This window comes from Zonotrichia albicollis, chromosome 2 (genome assembly GCF_047830755.1).
Source record: "Zonotrichia albicollis isolate bZonAlb1 chromosome 2, bZonAlb1.hap1, whole genome shotgun sequence".
NCBI classification, from domain to species: Eukaryota; Metazoa; Chordata; class Aves; order Passeriformes; family Passerellidae; genus Zonotrichia; species Zonotrichia albicollis.
In genome coordinates this window covers 15,164,822-15,174,539 of record NC_133820.1, presented here as the reverse complement: position 1 = coordinate 15,174,539, position 9,718 = coordinate 15,164,822, and positions in this window count along the sequence as shown.

Genomic DNA, 9,718 nt, shown 5'->3' with positions numbered 1-9,718 from the left:
TGTGAAACTCTTGCAATAACAAGACAACAATATGGAACCTTTGCAATATAATGACAACATTCTGCCAGGCCCTGTGTTTGGCCTGGGGCTGATGGAGCCCAGGAACAACTCCAGAGAGGAGCAGGGACCTGGGGTGAGCCAGGGAGTGATGGTGAGAGTTTCCCCACCTTCCCTCAAATCATGGAATGGGTTGGGTTGAAAAGGACTTCAAAACCCATCCCTGCCATGAGCAGGGACACCTTTCACTGTCCCAGACTGCTCCAGCCCCAGTGTCCAACCTGGCCTTGGGCACTGCCAGGGATCCAGGGGCAGCCACAGCTGCTCTGGGAATTCCATCCCAGTCCCTCCCCACCCTCACAGAAAAGATTTTTTCTGAATTTCTACCTAATATCCCATCTAAACCTGCCCTTTTCCAGTCTAAAGCAATTTCCCCTTTTTCTCTCACTAAATGTCCTTGCAAAATGTTTCTCTCCACCTCCTGAGTGTCTGAGCTGGCCACCACCTGCTGCTTTGTTTCCCCCAAATGAGGTCATTGCTTGAGAACAAATTCTAGGATGTTATCACAAAAAGTTTTACATATTGCCACCAAAGAATTGTCAGTATTTCCATTAATTTATATAAATACGCCTTCAGCCACCACGAGGACTGCAACTGCAAAGAGCAAACATTTTAATCATGTTCCAGAAGATTGCAGTTTGCTCAAGCACCTGCCAGCTTTATCCTGGCAGGCCAGGCTAGGATTGCTCTGGCATTTTACTGTGGCTTGTGTTTGATGATCAATTTATCCCATAATTTTATTTTTTTTTCCAGGCAATAAATACTCGCTGTGTGTGGCAAAGCATCTGGAGCCACTTGTTAGTCCAGCACACAAGGGATGCAGAGCAGTCAGCACAACCACTGTCTAATTTGGAAACTAGAATTTATTTATTTATGTCAGCTGGTCAAGCTACATCCTTTCCTGTACTGTGACTGGAAAAGAAATTTTTGGTTTGGGTGACTTTTGAAAGCAGAAATGGCCCATCAGGGAGGCAAGCAGCACCTCCAGAAAGGAGAAAGGGCTCCTGCAGTAAAAATGTGGACAGGTTTGCATGGCAGAGCAGGGAACGGCCCTGAGATTTAGCAGATTTCCAGCTGAAGGCATTGGCAGCTCCTTGGAGTGGGGCTGAAGCAGGGGGGGTGATTGCCAGGCAGCCTGCAGAGCCTGGGAGAACATCAATCCAAAACCCACTTTTGTTGCCTAAAAATGTGGGAATACAGCAGGCAGCATGAGTGCTGTACCATGAAAAATACAGCCTGGTGCTGTCCAGGCGTGATCTCATCTTTTTGTTAGACAATGACAAAAGGTTGGTTTTCCAGGACTTTACACACCTTAAAAAATAAAAACCTTGCTAAGAAATGCATTCCTTGCACTGCCACCAATGCATCAGCTGAGGAAGGTGGCAAAGACCTGTTGAAGAGAGGGGAGCTTGGTTTGGTGTGGCCACAGCTGACTCAAATCCGTGTCAAAATGTTCCCAAAGGAACATCGGTGTACAATTATTTCAAAAGGGAATAGGCTTGGATAAATATTTCCAAGACTGGAGGGGATGGTCAGCACTGTTTGCAAGCACAAACACTCTGGGACCACAAAACTGTTTTGGTTGTGCAGCAGGTAGCGCTAAAATCAACTTTTGAAGAGATCCCTGCATCTTCAAATGGAAAAAGGGAATTACTGAGTGCTTGTTTAGCTCAGGCACTGCAGGAACAGCAACCACACTCTCTGAGACAGGAGTTCAGCTTCTAAAGAAGGCAGGACAGGAGGTTTCTGTCACGTTTCCCTCCCTGCCAGCAGATTGCTCCTGTCAGCCTTGACAAAGGGGAAGCTTTGAGGCACAGAGGGCTCAGCTCTGCACGTTCTGCAGATACAGCACATGACTCTTTAATGTTCATTTCTATTTGCTAAGCTGTGACTCTTAAGCCTCTTAAAGGTGGTGAAGATGCAGATGGGCAAATGCAGATTTTTTTAAATAGTAAAAACTATGACAATCTTATAATTAGAACACTCTCATCTTGTACTTGCTGAAGTTTGACACACTATATTAACTGAAGGTTAAATTACAACAAAGTACAGCTGAAAAGTTCAGAAGAGTAAAACTTCTCTAAAAAACGCCCATAAAATTATTTTATTCACTGCCACACATTTGTTCTCCAGTATATGGATTCACATTTTGATTTCTGAGAGGGAAATTTTCATTCCCTGTTGGAAGTAGTTTCTGAAGGAAGGAAAAAGGTCACTTTGAAAACTGTTGACGTCTGCAAACGGGGGAAAACTCCTGATTGATTTATGTTTGTTTGTTCCATGTGTGATGGGAACTGAAATATTAAGTAAAGGGTGTGGGGAGGGCATCAGGAATCCTGTATTAGAGAAGGTCAGGTTCTATTTTCAAATATCTTAATTTTTCAGGACTCTGGCTTTCTCTCACACTTAATAGTTATGGCATTTGCTGTGTAAATTCCTAACTCAAATATATCAGCAGAAAGATGACCTTGCCAGATTGCAGAAATATGCTAAATATTAAATCCCTCAAGGCTTAGGCTTCGCTCACACATGCAAAGAAGTTTCAAGAAATGATTATGAAATACAAATACGCATCACAGCTACACTGAACTTACATAATATCTTAGACAAGAAAGTTAAGTTCTAATAACTGACTTTTAGATGTCACTGCCACAGGAAAATTCAGGAGAAAAGATCATCTTGGGATGCTCAGGGAAACATACTCCACCAGGTCCCCTATTTTTCATCCAAGAAAGGCAGAAGCTCACTTAGTTTCCCTAAAATTTGAGCTGAATCAAAATACCAAATCAAAATGCTTTTGTCTCCCAGAATTCTTTAAATGTCAATGAGTTTGTGCCCACATGGGCAATATCTGGAGCTAAACACAACAACTGGATGCCCTGGCTAAAAACTCACCTGGTATTTTCATGTCTCACAGCTGCTATCACCTTTAATTGATTGATTGTCCAGAAAAAAAGAGCTGGAAATAACCTGTGCTTTGACTGACAGTTCAGTTAATGAGCTTAACTAGATAATCCTGGGAGGTCTGAAGATAAATACCACAGCTCAGGAAAGGTATTACCCCTGCTTTTCTCCTCACTCTGACTTCACCAAGTGCCCAGTTCCAAGACAAAAGGCAAGGGGCACAACCCAGTGCCCAGAAAAAAATCCCAACTGCTTCAGTTGTTTTATTAATAAAGAACAAGGACAGCAAACTTCCACCAGCATCTCATCAAAGTTTTAAAAAGTAGCTTCTCATGTTTTTCTAGGAGAAATTACATGACTCAAAACCACTCTAGTAAACAAAAAAATAGAAAAACCCACAAACAACAGGGAAGAAAAAAGAGTGAAAAAGACCTTTTAACCCCAGAGGCTGCAACTTGCTTCTTATTTTAGCAATGCAGCTCTTACCAAGGTGAGGTAGCAGAGGTGGAGTGCACTTTTGGAAAAGTTCATCTAAATCCAGAATCTCTCATGTTGCACTAAGTGGGAGAATAACACAGTTATTCTGCTGAACAGGGCATTTAGAAAGAAATCTCTCTCAGATCAATTAACTTGGCTGACTGTATGTAGGCGAGAAGCAGATTTCTCTGAAATATTTGGCCTCAGTTAATCAGAGGAGTGATCAGGCTGTGTCAGTGTCAGGCTCTAGCAATGAGCTCTTTTTCTTTCTTTTCAGGTTAGGGGAAGAAGGATCCTGTAAAAATTGTCAATTTTCTCAATTATGATTCCCAACTAATTTTTGACTGCAAAATGAAAATCCCTAAATTGCCGTGAAGTCATAAATACCCTGGGTTATATAACCCAGCCTCACATCCTCATTAAAAGTGATGTCTTCAGCATCATTTACTAATTCCTCATTTTTTCCCAACTTTGGTGAAAACTGCTTTGCACGGAGCCCACCTCCAGCACTTGGCCCCTGTCCTTGAGGGGTTTATTGGATGAGCTTCCAAGCCTCCATTAATGTGAATTTCCAGTCTATTAACTCTTTAGCTCTGGTATCAAGTGAGCATTTCTAACAAAAACCATGCTGCAGTGTGTGGATCCATGATATAAATAAGGAAGGAGCAGTGGATTGGATCAGCTTCATCTGGAAATGGGATAAACTCCTCTCTGTCTCACCAAACTGAGGTGATTTTGCTGCAGAAAAAGGCTGGACACTTTCAAGGGTTGGAAACCAGACTAAAGCCTGAGGAAGGGCTTAAATGGACAGTGGGTCAGCTTGGTTTGCTGTCCAAAAAAGGGAATTTCAGCACCAGGAGAAGGTCCTGCTCCTCCAGAGTTCCCCCAAACTCTCTCTGCAGGCAGTTTCTGCACAGCAGATAATAGATGCTGATATGTAACCAGACAGAATTTGTTTGGCTTTGTTTCTGATGCAACAGACATATCAAAAAACAATCAGATGTCACTGCAGCTATATTTACAAATGGATGGCTAATAACTGGAAGCTGGTGCAAATTAAGTCAGATTTATTTCGCTCTAGGTGAGAGCTTGTTAATAACAGTGAAATGCACGAGGAACAGAGGCTCTGCTAAATCTCCCTGCTTGGCAGAAGCCTCATCCATCACGGAATTGCTGCAGTTGAATATGGCACATTTACACAGTCTGTGAAAGATTTGCAAAAGCACCCAGGGGATTAAAGTGCACGAGTGCCAATGACTTTGAATGGTACTTGCTTTTGCAAATTTCATCCCCTGAGACTTCAGTAAACTTAATAATGCACAAAAATACAGTCTGAAGTGCAATCCAGCTTTACATAAGCTGGGCAAGTCTTGCTTTTGTTTTAATTTGATTGATATTTTTAGGGGAAAACAAAAACTACTGGTTTTTCTGGTTTTTTTTTTACTTAATGATCAGACTGGAAGGTGGATTTTTAACAATGCTTAACTTCAGGGCTGACGAATACAAAAGTTCCTAAAAGCCAATAGATCAGATTTTTTTTTTTTTTCAGTGAGAATCAACAGGTTTTATGTCAGAGAAGAGCCAGGCAAAAGGAATTAAGTGGGCTTGACTAATCATCTCACCTAAAGAATATCACTGCTGACAGAGCACAGGAAAAAGGAGTTACAAGAGGGAACAGAATAGCCTAAAGCACACAAACAAAAGTAACCTTTTAAAGTTGATTTGCATCAGAGGCTGTGGACCATTGTCTAAAAATACTAATGTTGACTCCAGCAACCCAATCAAGCCTTATGCAGTGTATCAGGAGAAAAGCTTTTCAGCTGGGAATGCTTCAGCAAGGAGCAGCAGGAAAACTGAGAGTGAAATTCGGTTGCTAGGACAAAGAACAAGCAACACAAGTGCATGCCTGCTCATGCCATGATAACTAAGGCATGCCCTGAAAGCCTGGAAGAGCTGGGAAACCAAACTTTCTGTGTCCCTGAGCCCTCCTTGGCCGTGTGGTTTTGTATTCCTGAGCTGCAAAACATTTTTCAGTGGCGTTTTGCAAGTCCCAGATCCATCACCTGCTTATTGTCAGCTCTTTCTTGGGCAGAGAGGGAGAGGGACGCTCCAGAAGTGGCAAGTAGATGGAGATGTCTTCAAAGTTTTGTGGTGAATTATTCTTCTGGATGAAGCAGTGGCTTCAAAACACACAGAGAGTGTGTATCATGTGTATCATATTCTGGTTTGTGTCATACATTACAATTCCACTCGAGTCTGGCTGGGTGGGAACTCACCAAAGCAGCCCAAGGGCTTCCCCCCTGTGCCTGCAGAGTCACAGATCCCAGAATCACTGAGGATGGAAAACACCTCCAAAACTGAGTCCAACCTGTGACCCATTCCCAGCCTGCCAGAGCACTGAGTGCCACCTCGTTGGACACCTCCAGGGATGGGGGCCCCACTGCCACCCTGAACATCTGTGCCAATGTTTAACAATCCCTTCAGCTGGAAGACCTGAATTCCAGAGGAAATTCCTCCTGGTGCCCATCCTGAAGCTGCCCTGGCCCATCCTGAAGCCCCCAGCCCCCAGCAAGGGGGGCAGAGCTCCAGCAGCCTCAGGGTGATAAATCCTCAGGTGATAACTTCCAGCAGCAGGAGCCAGGCAGCAGCTCCAGGAGCTGTATCTCACCTTTATGGAGCTCATCCTCCCTCGTGCTGCAGCCCTGCAGTGAGGTGGCACCTGAGGAAAATCAAAACCAAGGGCAGGAACAAGGTTCATGTCGTGCTGGTGCCGCCAGGGAAGCAGCTGCTCATTGCTGCTCTGCACATGAGCCTGAGCTCTGGCACTGAAGGAGATGAAAAAGGGATGCTTATTATTTGGGTTCTTCTTTTTCCTCAAAGGAGAATTATCTGTTTCTGTGCAGGCAAAAAGAGAAAAAAACCAACTGTCATCGAGAGAATTTCCCCTCCTTGCTGGATATTTTCAGGATTTCCTTTATTCTTTTTACTTCTACTTTTTGCTTTGTTGCTAGTCCTTGAAGCTCTGGCAGATCTAAACTAAAAATACTATTGGAAATTAGTACTATTGACTACAGTGTGCAGGATTACAATTTCAATGTGCAGCACAGAATCAAGATAATGGACTTTTAATTCAGATGACAGGCACTAAGTCATGTACATCTGTGAGAAAGAAGCAAAAGAGGTAGATCTCTGATGCCAAGAAAACTTGTTTTAATGGAAAGTGCTTCTGTGAAAGGACCATTAACTTCTTCTGTATAAAAGTATGAAGAATGTGATGCATAATCCAAGCTTTCCCCCTGTGGGCATCCACACAGCAGTTCTGACAAAGAGCAGGAATAGAGGAGCTAATCATCCATCTTTCTGCTATGCAGCAGATGTCAATAAACTGGAGTTTGTGTTCCATTCCACTAAAATCCCAATGTCCCAGGCAATAACCTGTCCTTCAATAAACACTGGGCTAATGTCCATTGAGATGGGAGCTAATGCTGAGTGGAAAATGACTTCTCTGTTTACCTACACCCAAATTGCATTTTATTCATTTTCATTTACCAGATAAAAACAATTGATTGCCTCAGCTTTATCCTTTGTAAAGAAAAGGCCTTTGTGAACAGGGGAGCATCGATGGCACAAGAATTCTAGCGGAATGAAATTGCTTTTCCCGCAAACAATGATTTTAATTTCTCCACAGATGATGTCTCCCAATTCTTCTAAGCCCTGGATGCAAGAGGTGGTTTGGGTGCTCTCCAGAGGCTGTAGGCACCATATGTCAGGGGGAAGACTAGAGGGCAAACTCCAGGCTGGCTAATCAAACAGTGAGGCTCTTTTATTTTTAACTCTGCCAGCATTTGCAGTGCACAGCTGTGCTCCTCACTGCCTGCCAGCTGCCTTGCATAACCTGGGCACTCTGATGTACCTCAGTGCTGCTCCCAGGTATCCCTGAAGGCACCACCACGTGGCCCCTCTTACATAACCAAAGGGGGAAGCTCTGGAGCACCAGAGTGAGTGGGGAATGAGGAGCTGCAGCTCCCTGGCACTCTCCCATCCCTGCCAGGCTCTCTGCCCACACCCTGTGCCTCCCCTCATGGAGCTGTTCTTACACCTGTCCCCTTCACCTTTTCCAAAACCTTTTTACTGCAGAAATCCCCTTTCCTGCTGCCAGGCTCTGCTGCCATCTCCCCCAACTCCATCCCCTGCCTGCTGCTGCTCTGGGCTTTAGGGCAGGGTGGTGACCCCACAGCTCCATGGCTGATCAGCTCAAACTCTCATGCTGATGTCTCTTTTTGCTTCCAGTCTTCTGGAAACCTGTCAGTTTGCCCCTTGCTGTAGTGATTATTGTATCTGTTATTAATCACTGTTATTTTATTTTTTCAATAATTCACTCTATTAAATACAGGCTTGGCTCCCAACGAGAAATTACAGGGGCTAGAGGAATACAGGGATATAATTTTGCCATCCCCTGCCCTGCCAGGTGGTGCCTGATGCTGGGGCTGCTCTGGGCTTTAGGGCAGGGTGGTGACGCCACAGTCCCAAAGCTCTCATGCTGATGTCTCTTTTGGCCTTTTTGCTGGTGTTTTGTGTTATAGATGGATAATGAGAGGATTGGCTCTCACAATTAAGGGATAACTATTGTGTGAATATTAAGAAAAGCTTTAGTGATGTATAGTTGTGTTATTGTCATGGAGCCATGGAATGCTTGGGGTTGGGAGGGTTCTTACAGATCATGGAATTCCATTGTCCCAGGACACCTCCCACTGTCCCAGGCTGCTCCAGCCCCAGTGTCCAACCTGGCCTTGGGCACTGCCAGGGATCCAGGGGTGGAATTCCATCCCAGCCCCTGCCCACCCTCCCAGAGTACAATTTTTTCCTAATATCCAATCTAAACCCACTTATGTCCCCCTTGTCCTGTCACCAGTTCCTTCCAGTCTTCTGGAAACCTATCAATTTTCCCCTTGCTGTAGTAATTATTATATCTGTTATTAATCATTGCCATCATCTGCTGGTTATTTTATTTTTTTCAATAATTCCCTCTATTAAATACAGGCTTGGCTCCCAACGAGAAATTACAAGGGCTAGAGGAATACAGGGATATAATTTTGCCAAGATCTGCAAACCAAGCACAGAAAGTCACTGTACTTTGTGTACTTGATGAGGCCAAGGGATCATGTGCTCACACCCCCTCCCTTTGTCACATTAGTCCTGAAGATTTCTGCAAGAGTATTTGTGCTGGAAACTACCACTGAATGTGAATAATAGTGTAAGTTTGGCCTTTGTGAAAAGATCATTAAATCACAACGCACTGAGAAGGGACAAGAGTCCTCAGGCTTATTTCTAAAGCTATTTTTAGCTGTGGATATGAAGACTTTTCTTATCAAATAATTAGTCGTCACCAGTAAAGGCAAGTTAACTTTTAAGAATAAAATAGGAAGTCATTGAAACCTTTTCTCAGTTTCCAAGAAAGGTTGATATAGAGATCATTCAAGCCTCTGCACCTGACTGTAATTATTTAGGAACAGAAAATGGGAAAGCACAAAAAAATTGAAACTATTACAATTCTTGCCTTATTTGAAGGAAAAAGTGCTACAGATAAAGACATTTACCCAGATTTCTGTGTCATCCCAGTATTGCAGAGGTGCAAGGGGATTAGAAAATTTAAAAAATAAAGATGTTATACAGCCAGAGTAGTTTTTTGCTGGAAAAAAAAAAAAAAAGGTGAAATCCTGACCAGCCAGAGACATCACAGAACAGCTCCATATTCTTGGGAAATGATGTTGTGAGTACAAGCCAGCAAAATAATGCTGTCACAAAAAAAAAAAAATGCCAAAAGCTGTGTAAATTTGTGGTGAGGGGCTCATCACTTATAAAACAGTGGAGATAATTGTGCTGCTGTGCCTGGCTCTGGGTGCATTTCATCTGGATGGCTGCATTTCATTCCAGGCACACAGATAAACTGGCAGAGTTCAAAGGAGAATAACAAAAAATAAGGGAAAGGGTTGAAAAGGAGACCTACAAGATAAGATTAGGGGAACTGGGTATAGCTGGACTGGAACAAATTAATCTAAATGGCAGGAGGGAGGATTTAGGTTTTAAGTACAAACCAACCTTTATAGCTTTAAGAAAAGTTCAGCCATGGAACAAGCTGCCAAGGAAGGTTTTAGCCTTACCATCACTAGAGATACTAAAAGGCAGGAGACCATCTGTCAGGGAGAGTTTGGGGATTAAAAAAAAAAACAGAGAAAAAAAAATGCACTGCCTTAATTTAAGAATTGAGCTAAATAACCCA